Genomic DNA, 12,023 nt, shown 5'->3' on the forward strand with positions numbered 1-12,023 from the left:
CCCCTGAGGATGCAGCTTCAGAGCCACCACCCCTGCCTGCGACAGGAGCGGATCCAGCGGCTGCGCTGGGAGAGCAGAGAGGGGATTCTGAGCCCGTCGGGACAGGGAGCCCTCGAGAAGCTCAGCTGTCGGCGGCTGCTGCTCTGCAGGCTCCTTTCTGGAATCTCCCTTTCCATCCCAAGCCCTGTCCTCCACTTGAACCTTCTGAAATCCCGAGCAGTCGGTAAGCTCTCGCCTCTTACAGGCATTCAGATGGTCCCAATTAAACCCCAGCAGCTGGCGCCTGCTGTGCTGCGCTCCCACCCTGTCTCTCTGCAAGGTGGCTGTCCCTTGCCTTGCAAGAAGGTCGGTGTAGCTTCATTGTAGCTGTGATTCTGTTGTTCACACTTCCCAGCCCTGGCAGGAGTTGCTGTGGGGACTTGCTACTCTGTGTATCCTCTTAGCAGGTTTCTTTACTCTGCTGCTACATCCAGGTGGTTCCCCAGCTTGGATCTCGCCCTGCCCCAGCACCCCTGCCACCCACCCTGGGAGCATCCCTAGCTCTTTTCAGTGCTGCTCTAGTACAAATTAACACCATGACTGCATGCAAATTACTAATGTTCTCAGCTTGGAAATAAGATACAAAGTTGGAAATAGTCACATAATTTCTCCTGTGTTTGTTGTATGTGGTGGGAAGGGCTAGTGAGAGACAGGACACCAGAAAAGCAAAGGCAGCCCACCTTGCTGAGGCTGAAGATGTCTCATGTCCAGTTTTTTACTCTGGGTATCCTCTCCTGCTGTCTTCAGCCTCCCACCCAGCTCCTCTCAGACCAGTGCCACCTCCATCAGCATCCCTGTTCTCCCCATGACTGTGCTGATCTGCTTCCTAAGTCCATCCTCCCTCCCCTTATTTCCTAGGAAAAGCCCAGCCTGTGTGATAAAATAACTCTCACACCCTCACAGACCTGAGCTTCAACTCCCTCCTTGTGATGCTTTTCATTTTTAATTTTCCAGGAAAAGGAGGATCTTTGTGGAGGAAGCCCAGCTTGGCATGATCCCTGTTCCTGCTGTCACGTGTGAAGAGAGACAGAGAGAAATTCATCCCAGGGTCCCTCAGCATGGCTTGTCCCCAGGGGTGAGCAGCCAGGACATGACACGAGGTACGGGCACATCCCAAATCATGTCATCTACAAGACCCTACAAGCAGGAGACATTCCTCCTCCTGAAATAAAACACCTAAAAAGGAGAAAGATTTCTGTGAAGGCTTCCCAGCTGGGTGTGAGGGGGGCACTAGCTAAATATTTACATACAGATCAATCAGGGTTTATTATAGGCAGGCAAACTGCAGCTGATATTAGGACCTGGCAAAAACATGCCAAAAAAACCCAACACCCAGAGTATCTTTGCTTTCCCAACGTGGAAAGTGCCCTCAAAAAAACAGACTGAGAGTGTACTGCTAAATGTGGGGCCTCTGGTTTTGTTCCCTCTGTGGATCCTTTAACTTCTGTGCCAGTAAATGGGACTTCAGAGTGCCGGGCAGAGGAAACAGGCAGCGCCTCTCGCCTCCGCTCTGCACTCCAGCCTTGGACATGCTAGTAGGGAGAATTAGGCAGGATCCTGGTTAGACAGACCCGTGGGATGGAGCAGGGGCATGACACAAAGTACTTTATGCAGATCCAACGCTTCCTTCCTTAAAGCAATAGTGCTCTGGCAAAAGCAGCTGGCTCAGCCTTTGCTGATGGAATTAATGATGATAAATCAAAAGTGTCAGGGCTTGGAATGTCTAATCAAATTAAACCAGACTGTAAAAATGTATAAATAGAAATGGATTTTAAAAAATCAGTCAGGCATTGGGTATTAATCTTAGAGAAAAATGTGTGCAGTGCTTTAAAGTTAATTGTGTATTAATCTGTTGCAGAATAGCACAACTCCTTGAAGTGTGCAGTAAGAGAGAGCTTCTGTCTTCAGGTGTGATCCATCCCCTAGATACAAAGAGAATTCCTCCTCTGGGACTGCCTGCCCCAGAGCTGAGGTCTGTCAGCCGTGTGTGGGGCAGGAGCAGAGCGCAGGGAGAGCTGTGACACCCCAATGCCTCCTGTTCCTCCCCCCAGGGTGAGAGACAGCCCAGGGTACCGTCTAGCTCTGTGGGTCAGGCTGTCCAGCGCTGTTTTGCCTGGCACCACGGGTCCCAGAGCAGCAGAGGTTGCTCCACAATGCCTTCTAGTCTCCCAGCCTCAGCAGGAACCAGAACTTCTCCCTCTGCAGGTCTCCCACATATCCCATTGTCTCCCTGGCACCTGGGACAGAACCACCTCTGGCAATGCTACGGGCTGGGGGCAGAGTGGCTGGAGAGCTGTCAGGCAGAGAAGGACCTGGGGGTGTTGGGTGACTACGACTGACCACGAGCCAGCAGTGTGCCTGGGTGGCCAGGAAGGCCAAGGGCATCCTGGCTTATATCAGACACAGCGTGGCCAGCAGGACCAGGGCAGGGATTGTGCCCTGGCACTTGGCACTGGTGAGGCTGCACCTTGAGTGCTGGGTCCAGTTCTGGGCTCCTCACCATCAGAAGGACATTGAGGTCCTGGAGCGAGTCCAGAGAAGGGCAACCAGGCTGGGGAAGGGGCTGGAGGGCAAATCCTTTGAGGAGCAGCTGAGGGAGCTGGGGGTGTTCAGCCTGGAGAAGAGGAGGCTGAGGGGAGACCTTCTCCCCACCTCCCCTGCCCTGCCAGGAGGGTGCAGAGAGGTGGGTGATGGTCTCTTCAGCCAGGGGACAGGAGATGGGACAAGGGGCAATGGGCTCAAGCTGCCCCAGGGCAGGGTCAGAGCAGATGGGAGGGAAAAGTTCTTCCCTGAAAGAGTTGTCAGGGCCTGGAACAGGCTGCCCAGGGAGGGGCTGAGTCACCAACCCTGGATGTGTTTAACAGACGGGGAGATGAGGTGCTCAGGGATCTGGTTTAGCACAGGATGGGAACGGCTGGACTTGATGATCTTAAAGGTCTTTTCCAACCTTGTGATTCTGTGAAATGTTCAAGGTGAGGTTGGACAGGGCTCTGAGCAGCCTGGTCTAGCTGAAGATCTCCTGCCCCTGGAACTGGATGGGTTTAATGTCCCTTCCCACTAAAACCAGTAGGATAGAGCCTGGGCTCGTTTCAGCAGATCGATACCTGTGAGGTGGGTGCAGCATCTCAGCCTTTGCAAACCTTTTAAGGTCCCCCCTTGCTCTTTGGAGCAGTGCTCAGCACGTGCCAGATGGTGCATGTTAGGGCTGGTGCTGGGATCACAGTGTCCCTGCTGTGGGGCTGCACTGCAGAAGTGATTCCTGCTGGTGCTTTTTCTCAGGGAAGCTGGGAGCTGCTCACACCTGCAGAGAAGAGCCCAAATAAAGGGTTAAAGCTCCAGCATTCCAGCCCAAACCAAACACCCAGCCCAAACACCAGCCTCTCTCAGCCTCTCACCTTTGACCAGAGTGGCAGTTGTTGGGTTCCCACAGCGCACACACGGCTGAAGTCACAGGTGTTGCCATCTCTGCTGGGTGTTGCAAAGCCAAGGTGGTTGTGTTCACAGGGTGTGCTCTTCACTCGAGGAGTCCAGTAGCAAGAGCAAGAAAACAGAAGGGCCTGGAGTGATAAGACAAGGAGGAAGGGTTTAAATTGGAAGAGGGTAGATTTAGATTGGATATTAGGAAGAAATTCTTCACTCTGAGGTGGTGGCTGCCCCATCCCTGGCAGGTTCAAGGCCAAGTTGGATGGGGCCTTGAGCAGCCTGGGCTGGTGAGAGGTGTCATGGCAGGGACTTGATGGTCTTTATGGTCCCTTCCAGCCCAAACCAGTCTGGGATTCTGTGATTCTATGATGGGCTTGAATAACACAACGAGAAACGCTGTGGTGAATCCACTGGATCTCCAGACAAACAAGTTCCCACTTCAGAGGATGTAGGACTAGCTTGAGGGCTAAGCCAACCCATTCCCACACTGTTGCTGTTGTCCTGAGCCCTTGCCCTTCTGCTCAGGCTAACTTCTCCTCTGTCTTTTGTCCTAAAAGCCATTCCCCACTGGGCCATCTGTGATCCTGAGTTGGCCACTTGATGTGAAGTGAGTCAGCTCAGTCTGTTGGGACTCAGGAGCCATGGAGTAGTCCCAGGCGTTTGTTATTGCCGCGCAGTTTTCTTTGGGAGTCCTTTTCCCAAGGTCAATATTTGAAGATAGGGTGAAGCCCACACAGCAAATACTGCTGGTCTGTGGTGTGGGGGAGTGAAGCGATACTGCCAGGTGAAATTCCCCGGTCTCAGTTAGGGCACCCAGGGTTTATCTGTGCAATCCTCCAGGCAAAGCTCAGGAGCAGCATTTGTGTTTGATTTACTCCTGTTACAAACCGGGCTGGCAAAGCTTGGAGCTGGGCTTTAGGGAACATCTCTGGGGTCTTAGAATGGTCTGGGTTGGAAGGGACCCCAAGGATCACAGAGCTCCAACCCCCCTGCCACAGGCAGGGACACCAACCTCCAGGCCTGGAGCTACACAAGGTTGCCCAGGGCCCCATCCAACCTGGCCTTGGACACCCCCAGGGATGGGGCACCCACCCCCACTCTGGGCAGCCTGTTCCAGCCCCTCACCACTCTCTCTGCAAAGAACTTCCCCCTAATCTCTCATCTAACCCTTCCCTCCTCCAGCTTCACTCCATCCCCCTTGTCCTGCCAGTCTCCGCCCTTTAACAAGCTGATTCCCCTCCTGTTCCTCTGCTCCCTTCAGGGACTGGAAGGCTGCAATGAGGTCCCCCCACAGCCTTCTCTTCTCCAGGCTGAACCAGCCCAGCTCCCTCAGCCTCTCTCCGTACTGGAGCTGCTCCAGCCCCCTGATCATCTCCGTGGCTCCTCTGAACCCTCTCCAACAGTTCTACATCTTTCTTGTATTGTGGGCCCCAGCTCTGGACACAGGACTGGGTCACTGTAACTTCAGATTCTCCATCCAGACCTTTGCAGTGTTTGGAGTGACGTCCTATCTACTGGGTGCAAAATCTGGGAGGGGAACAGAAACTCCTCTGGGACAGAGAGGGTCCTTCTCTGCCCCTTGCTTGCTTTTCCGTTGGTCAAATCTGCAGGAAGTTTCAGAGGAAAAGGAAATGGAATCACCAAGAGCTTTCCAGCCAGCAGCACACACGTGGCTTGAGCTCCCTCCACATCTCCCTGTCCCTCAGCTCCTTGGGTACAAAAAGGGAGGTTGTGCTTGCAGGTGGACTCAGGACCATGGAGGAGGCCAGGGTGTGTTCAGCCGTGAACTCCCCTTGCTGTCGGACGCTTACGACAGCCTGAGCCTGGCCCTTGAATATAATGAGAAGGGATCCATCCAGACCTGGTCCCAGGGCACAGGTCTCACTCTGCCTCTGCAAAAAACAAACTGGGAAGGGTTCAGGAAGACCAAGAGTGACTGGGGGTGGGACAAGACCAGCTGAAACTGAAGCAATGCTGTGCTGAGTTTGTTTAACTATGAAAGGGTTCAAGGGTTTCAATGAAAGGTCATCATGCTGAACAGACTAATGTAGATGCAGCTTAAGAGACAATTAATGTACCTTTAATATAAGGATTTGCAGGATTTTAAGAAGATACTTGCTTTGGATTTTAGTAGAATATGGCTGTAACTGTCTGAGCTGCTTTGTGAGAGCAGCTACAATGGTTCAAGGGGGCACATTCAGGCTGGCATGGGGAGCAGGAACAGCTCTGTGGATCCACTGTGGCAGTTCTCCCTCAGCAAAGTCCTGAAATCAAATCAAATGTTGGTCTGTGCTGTGGGCTTGACCAGCTCCCACATTTCCTGCTTTAAAATAAACAGGTCTTGCCCCAACCTGGAACTGCAGCAGAAGATAAGCTAATGGTTCTGTCCATGTCAAGTGACACTGTGAATGATGTGACTCGGAGACAAACTGGCTCCTACAGCCCCAGATGTGAAAAGAGCCCAACTCAGGGCCAGGATCCTGAGCTGCTCTTGCAGCACACATCACGGGGAAGAGCTGTTGCATTGCCAAGTGGAGATGGGAACCTGATTCTGTTCCCTGTGTGAGCAGGCTTAGACATGTCTCAACCCATCAGAGAATTATTCTAGGTAAGAGCAACAAGTCTCATACTGGAGCAAATGCAGCATCTACCCTGTGGAGATAAGAAACAGATTCTTCTTTAACTTAAACACACAAGTTTAAAAAGTCACTTCTAAAAGAAAGGAAAGGAAAGCAGTGTCTGTCTGAAGTAAAACCAGTCTAAGAAGAATACAAAGCATCTTCCACCTGTCCTACCCATGGGACACTCATTCTCTGCCCACTTCGGGCACTCGCAGGCTTCTGGATGAAGGAGCTGAGCTGCCAGGATGGAGCTGCATCCCCAGGAGCTGCCTGTGTTCATAGAATCATAGAATGGTGTGGGTTGGAAGGGATCTCAAGGATCAGAGAGGTCCAACCCCCTTGCAACAGGCAGGGCCACCAACCTCCAGGCCTGGAGCTACACAAGGTTGCCCAGGGCCCCATCCAACCTGGCCTTGAACACCCCCAGGGATGGGGCACCCACCCCCTCTCTGGGCAGCCTGTTCCAGCCCCTCACCACTCTCTCTGGAAAGAACTTCCCCCTAATATCTCATCTAACCCTTCCCTCCTTCAGCTTCACTCCATCCCCCTTGTCCTGCCATTATCTACCCTCTTAAAAAGTTGATTCTCCCTCATTCCTCAAGCAGAAAGTTTCCTCTCACCAGAGGCTGACGTGGGCTGTTTCTCAACCTCCACAGCTGCCTTCTGCCAGGGATGCCACTGGTGGGACGGGTCCCTCTGTGTCTCTCTCACCTGTCCAGAGTGCAGCATCCACCAGGCACATGCAAAGGAGCAGCAGCCATGGGCTGTATTCTCTTGCCTGCCACACATGCAGCATCACTCACTGGGATCCAGTGGATCCATGAACTGGTCTGGGAGCCTGACACTTGGATTGCGTGGGATGTGTCCGTGCCAGCCTGCACACACATGGCACACCACTTGGAACAAGGTTGCCTCAGGTTTTTTTGGGAGATCTGTAGAGGCTTCACTTTGTGGGGAAGGTTTGGAGAAGCTTTGGGCAGGGTGGTGCTGTAAGGTCAGGTTGAGCTCTGGAGCTGTGCTCAGCCCAGCTCTCACCATAGAGCTGCTGGAGAGGACAGGATTAGTTCAGGGGGTGTTGTGGGGCTGGGAGATTGAGCTTCTGGGCACCACAACAGCTCCAGGCTGGGGCAGGGAGGAGGTGATTGATGGTGGGTGGCTTGGCCAGGCCATCCTTCCCGTGCTGCCACCATACATCTCGAGTGGGTGAGGCCAAACCCACGCCAGGCAGGGATGGGTGGGAGGGTGCACCCTGGTTCATGTTCTTGGCTGTTCAAATATTCCACTCATGAGGCAGATGGGGGATCCTGCGAGCAACACACCTTGTCACCAGGTGGTGTCAGAGCACCGACTCTCCAGCAGCCCCTCTGGGACTGAAGGATGGGTTTTCTGCAGCCACTCTGAGTACAACCTCTGGTACGGGAGAAGCCCTGAGCAGCTAATGGGGTACAGGGGAGCCCAAGGATGGGTCCTTTCCCAGCAAATCCTCCCCGTTTCCAGCAATCTGCAGCTTCAGGACTTTCTGAACAGGACATTGCCTCCAGACTGATATTTCTCAGCCCCTGTGGCAGCTCCCATTTTCAGAGACAGGTGCTCAGGAGGAGACCAAAAGGTCTCTGTGACCCACACAGAGACATTCCCCAGCATCACTGCATGCACCAGCCACTCTCAGTGGTTTCTTCTCCACAGGAATTATTAATACTGAATATTTGCACTTGAATGTTTTCACCAGAGCAGCAGGATCACCCAGCTCAGCCCCAGTGCCAGGCAGGGACAGCAAGCTGGTCACAGTCACACTGCCTGCCCCTTCCCTGCGTCGGTGTGTGCCTGGAGAATGGACAAACCCAACCAGCTCTCAGGTCTCTTCCAAAAACAATGACATCATGTTGAAGCCATCAAGCATGTGATTTCCCGGCCCTGAAACCGAAAGGAGCCCTCTCTCTCTCCAGGAGAGGGAGAGAAGTTGTGCAAGAGCCAGCTGGGATTCAGGAGGAAAGGCTTTATCCGCTCTCCGGGGAGGTTGTGTTCAAGCAGAACCCCAGCCACAGGACTGCAGCTCTGGACCTCCAAAGTGCTGTGCAGGACAAGCTGCAGCCTTCAGAGAAGGAAAAAGCTTAAAACTTTTGATCTGCCTTTAGATTTTGAGCCTGTTTCTTGGGAAATTGGCTTATTTCTCTTGGAGATATAAAAGTACTGATGTGTAAACTCGAGGAGGGTGTTTGGATTGGAGCAGAATGGGTTACCTGCCTGGTGTAGTGCCTTAAGATGAGAGGATGCGAGGATGTGGTGGCTTGTTTGAATTCAGGTGCTCGCACACAGCATCACAGACTGGTGGGGACTGGCAGGGACCTCTGGAGATCACCCAGTCCAACCCCCCAGAGCAGGATCCCCTCAAGCAGGCTGCACAGGACAGTGTCCAGGATCATGGGGTTGGAATGTCTCCAGAGATGGAGACTCCCCAAACTCTCTGGGCAGCCTGGCACAGGGCTCTGACACCCTCCCAGCAAAGAAGCTCCTCCTCAGGGTTAGGTGGAACTTCCTCTGCTCCAGTTTGTGCCCTTGGCCCCTTGTCCTGTCCCTGGGCACCAGTGAACACAGACTGACCCATCCCCCTGTCCCCACCCCTCAAGGGTTTCTCAGCACTGAGAAGATCCCCCTCAGTCTTCTCTTCTCTGGGCTGAACAGCCCCAAGTCCCTCAGCCTCTCTTCCTCTGAGAGATGTTCCAGTCCCCTCAGCATCTCTGTAGCCCTTTGCTGTCCCCTCTCCAGCAGCTCCTGGTCATCCTTGAACACCTGTGGGGCAAATAATACCACAGAGCCCCAGACAGCAGGGTCAGGCTTCCTTCTGCACTCAGGTCCTTGCCAGCAGCTCTGTTCCTGGTCCCCTTTTCCTGCAGCCTCGTGACTCAGGGGTGTGAAGAGCAGCTCCGCTCGGGCATTGAGTCACTGGGGTCCCACGTGGACATCTCACAAGGATCCCCTTTGATCCCTGCACAGCGAGGAGGCTGCAGAAACAAGGCCAAGAGCCCACAAATGCTACAGAATGACTAATCTGAGGGGGGGAAACCTACTGGGAACTGTGGTCTGAGACAAATCCCAGTCTCGGGAGGCTCAGGTGTGCTTCCCCAGCCGGGACAGGCGGGTTTGCAACTGCCAGAGCCTGGCTGGGAGCAGAGTTGCCTGAAACCTTCGAGCTTCTCTTTCCTGAAAGCTCATTTCAGTGGATTAGCAGATGTCTTTGTTGGAGCCCTGGGGCCCTGCCAAGGATTACTGTAAACACTTGGCAAGGTGCAGCCTCCTGGCACGGCGCTCGCTCTCGCAGGGGGAGCTCCAGGTCACCTCGCCGAGGGGCAGTTCTGGTGCTGGCGCTCACAGAGAAGCTGTTAACTGGAAACACCCCGGCCAGGGGTAACACCACAGGAACCCCCAGCCCTGAGACTGCAGGTAGATTTTATATTTTCCCCACCTTTCTCACTGAGGAGGGGTAAAGGGGTTATTTACTGATTTACTGGGACCGGCCACGGCTGTTCCCAGACCTGTGGAAGCCCCAATGTGGTTAGACAAGGTTCCACACGATGCCCAGTGTCTGGGCAGCACCTGTGTGGTGCCAGGAGTCACAACCAAGCCCAACAGAGCACGATGGGAACCGATGTGTGATCCAGGGGTGAATCCAGGCCTGTGCGGCCGCGGCCGCAAGTTCCTGCTCACACCGTGCGGCACCACGAGCCGGCTGTGAGAGGCGGCTTGGTGGGGGCCTCAGTGAGGGTCTCACCCATTTCCACCATGGCAGGACTAAGGGATGGAGCAAAGACCCCTGCAAGGCACATGTCCCCACGCTGGCATGGGAGGACGCTGCCCTTCCCGGCATAACGTCTGCAGGAGCATCACGGGTGGCTCCCGAACACCAACACCCAACCCCAGATTTCAGCCCAGGAGCACCGACCCTGGTGAAGACACCTGGGTGATGCAGGGTCCTGAACTCACTCAGGTTTGAAGAAAAACCTTCTACAGAAAAGGAGTGTGACCCTATTGCAGACTGTCAGCGCTGGAGCCTGCTGACACCTCCCTGAGTGGCTCCAGCAATTAATTACCTCCCTTGTGATGAACTTGCAGCACGTTTCCTGTCTCAGCACTCCTTGCTGGGTGCTGGCTCGGGGTTTTTCTTTTCTCTGGTGGGTAGAAGGTCCCTCCACTGCCAAACTTCTGTTCCCCCATGGGATCTGTAGCGATTGGGTCTGTCTGAGCCCCAGGAGCACCACGGATGTGGGATCCCTGTCCTGCTCCAGACTCCCCCGCCTGCCAATGGGAGCTCCCAGGATGGTTGTCGTCCCTCACCCCACTTTCTAGGTGCTGATTTCCCCATCCCTGTTTGCACGGTGAGCCCCCATCCTGTGCACAGGGCAGAGGAGGAATGGCTGTGGGAGCCCTGAGGAGTGGCTGAGGGCTGTGGGTTTGTCTTGTCTGGAGAGAAGGAGCCCGAGGGTCGACTTCACAGCTCTCTGCAGCTTCCGAGAGGGGACGTGGAGGGAGGTCTGAGCTCTTCTCCATGGGATCCAGGGACAGGGAATGATCCAAAGATGCACCAGGGAGGTTCGGATGGGACATTGGGAAGTGTTTTTACTGAGAGGCATTCAGAAGCTGGAACTGGCCCCAAAACTGTCTGTGTCTCAGAGGCAGGTGGACAACAAACTCCAACTCTTGGCCAACCCTGAGGTGCCTGAGCAGTTGGGCTGAATGACCACTGTGGGTCTGTTCCAACCAAACTGCTCCATCCTGTCCTACAGGGGCTTCATCAGCTCTCCTGAGCTACCCAAACTTGCATGTGACCCTCTTCAGTCCTTTCTCTTGGTTCTCACCCAGCTCCCTAAGTGCCAGAGGTGGCACCAGCTGCAGCTCCAGCTGCTCTGTAGCACGGACCCAGACAGGATCCCTGGTGTCCGTGTCCCACCCCAGATGCCCTTTTCCCCAAGCCCTGGGGCTGTGATGGGGGATGCTGAACTGACTGAGCCCTGTTTCCTGATGGAGTGGCTTGTCCCTAGCCTGGTGGGACAGTGTGACCCTGGCTCTGGGCTGCCATCAGGTCGGGTGGCCAAGCTGAGGATCTGGGACAGGCCAGGACACGTTTGGCAGCTCAGCTGGTTTCCATCTCTGCTGGCATCAAGGGCTGGCAGAGAGAGCTGGTGCCAAAGAGGAGGCTGTGGAAGCATCTCCTGACTCTTCCAGCATGCATGAAGGCTGGCAACCATGAGACACGCTCTCCTGGACTCCCTGAAAGTGGGATGAGTGTCTGGAGGAGAGAGCAGGGTGCTGGGGAGCAGGGGAGAGGGGCCTGGGCCATCTCTGGTTGCTGTGGCATGGTGGTCAGACTGGTGCTGGGAGAAAGGAGATGGGAAGAAGGAAGAAGTGTGGAGAGAAACTCTGATGGTGGCTTTTGTATGGGAAGCTCATGACTTCCTAAGGACTGGGGGGGTCTTGTTGGGATCAGAGCATGGCTGTGGGACAAGAGCAGGTCCCTGAGTAGAAGGCAGTCAGCAGGGATGGGGACACTGGGAAGCAGGACTGAGGGGTGTCAGCTGCCTGTCCTGCCAGCACAGCTGGACAGTTCCCCACCCTGTGACCCCAAACAAGTGGGGGTTGTGGCAGGAAGCTGCTGGGGTCGCTGGGATGGTAGGGCTCAGTCACCAACATTCAGATGTTCCTGGCTTTTTTCAGAGCTCAGCAACCCTGAATCCTCTTCTTGACTCCTACAGCCTCAAAAACCTTCCTCCTGCTCTTCCCTGGAGCTCCCTGCAGAGAATGTTTCCTCTTTATAGTCTGAATGATGGAGCACAGTGTTTATGGACAACACAGAACTGGGGGAGTGGCTGATAGACCAGAGGGTCGTGCTGCCATCCAGAGGGACCTGGAGAAATGGGCTGGCAGGAGCTTTGTGCAGTTCAACTT

Source organism: Gallinula chloropus (genome assembly GCF_964237585.1).
Source record: "Gallinula chloropus genome assembly, chromosome: 26".
In the NCBI taxonomy this organism is placed as follows: domain Eukaryota; kingdom Metazoa; phylum Chordata; class Aves; order Gruiformes; family Rallidae; genus Gallinula; species Gallinula chloropus.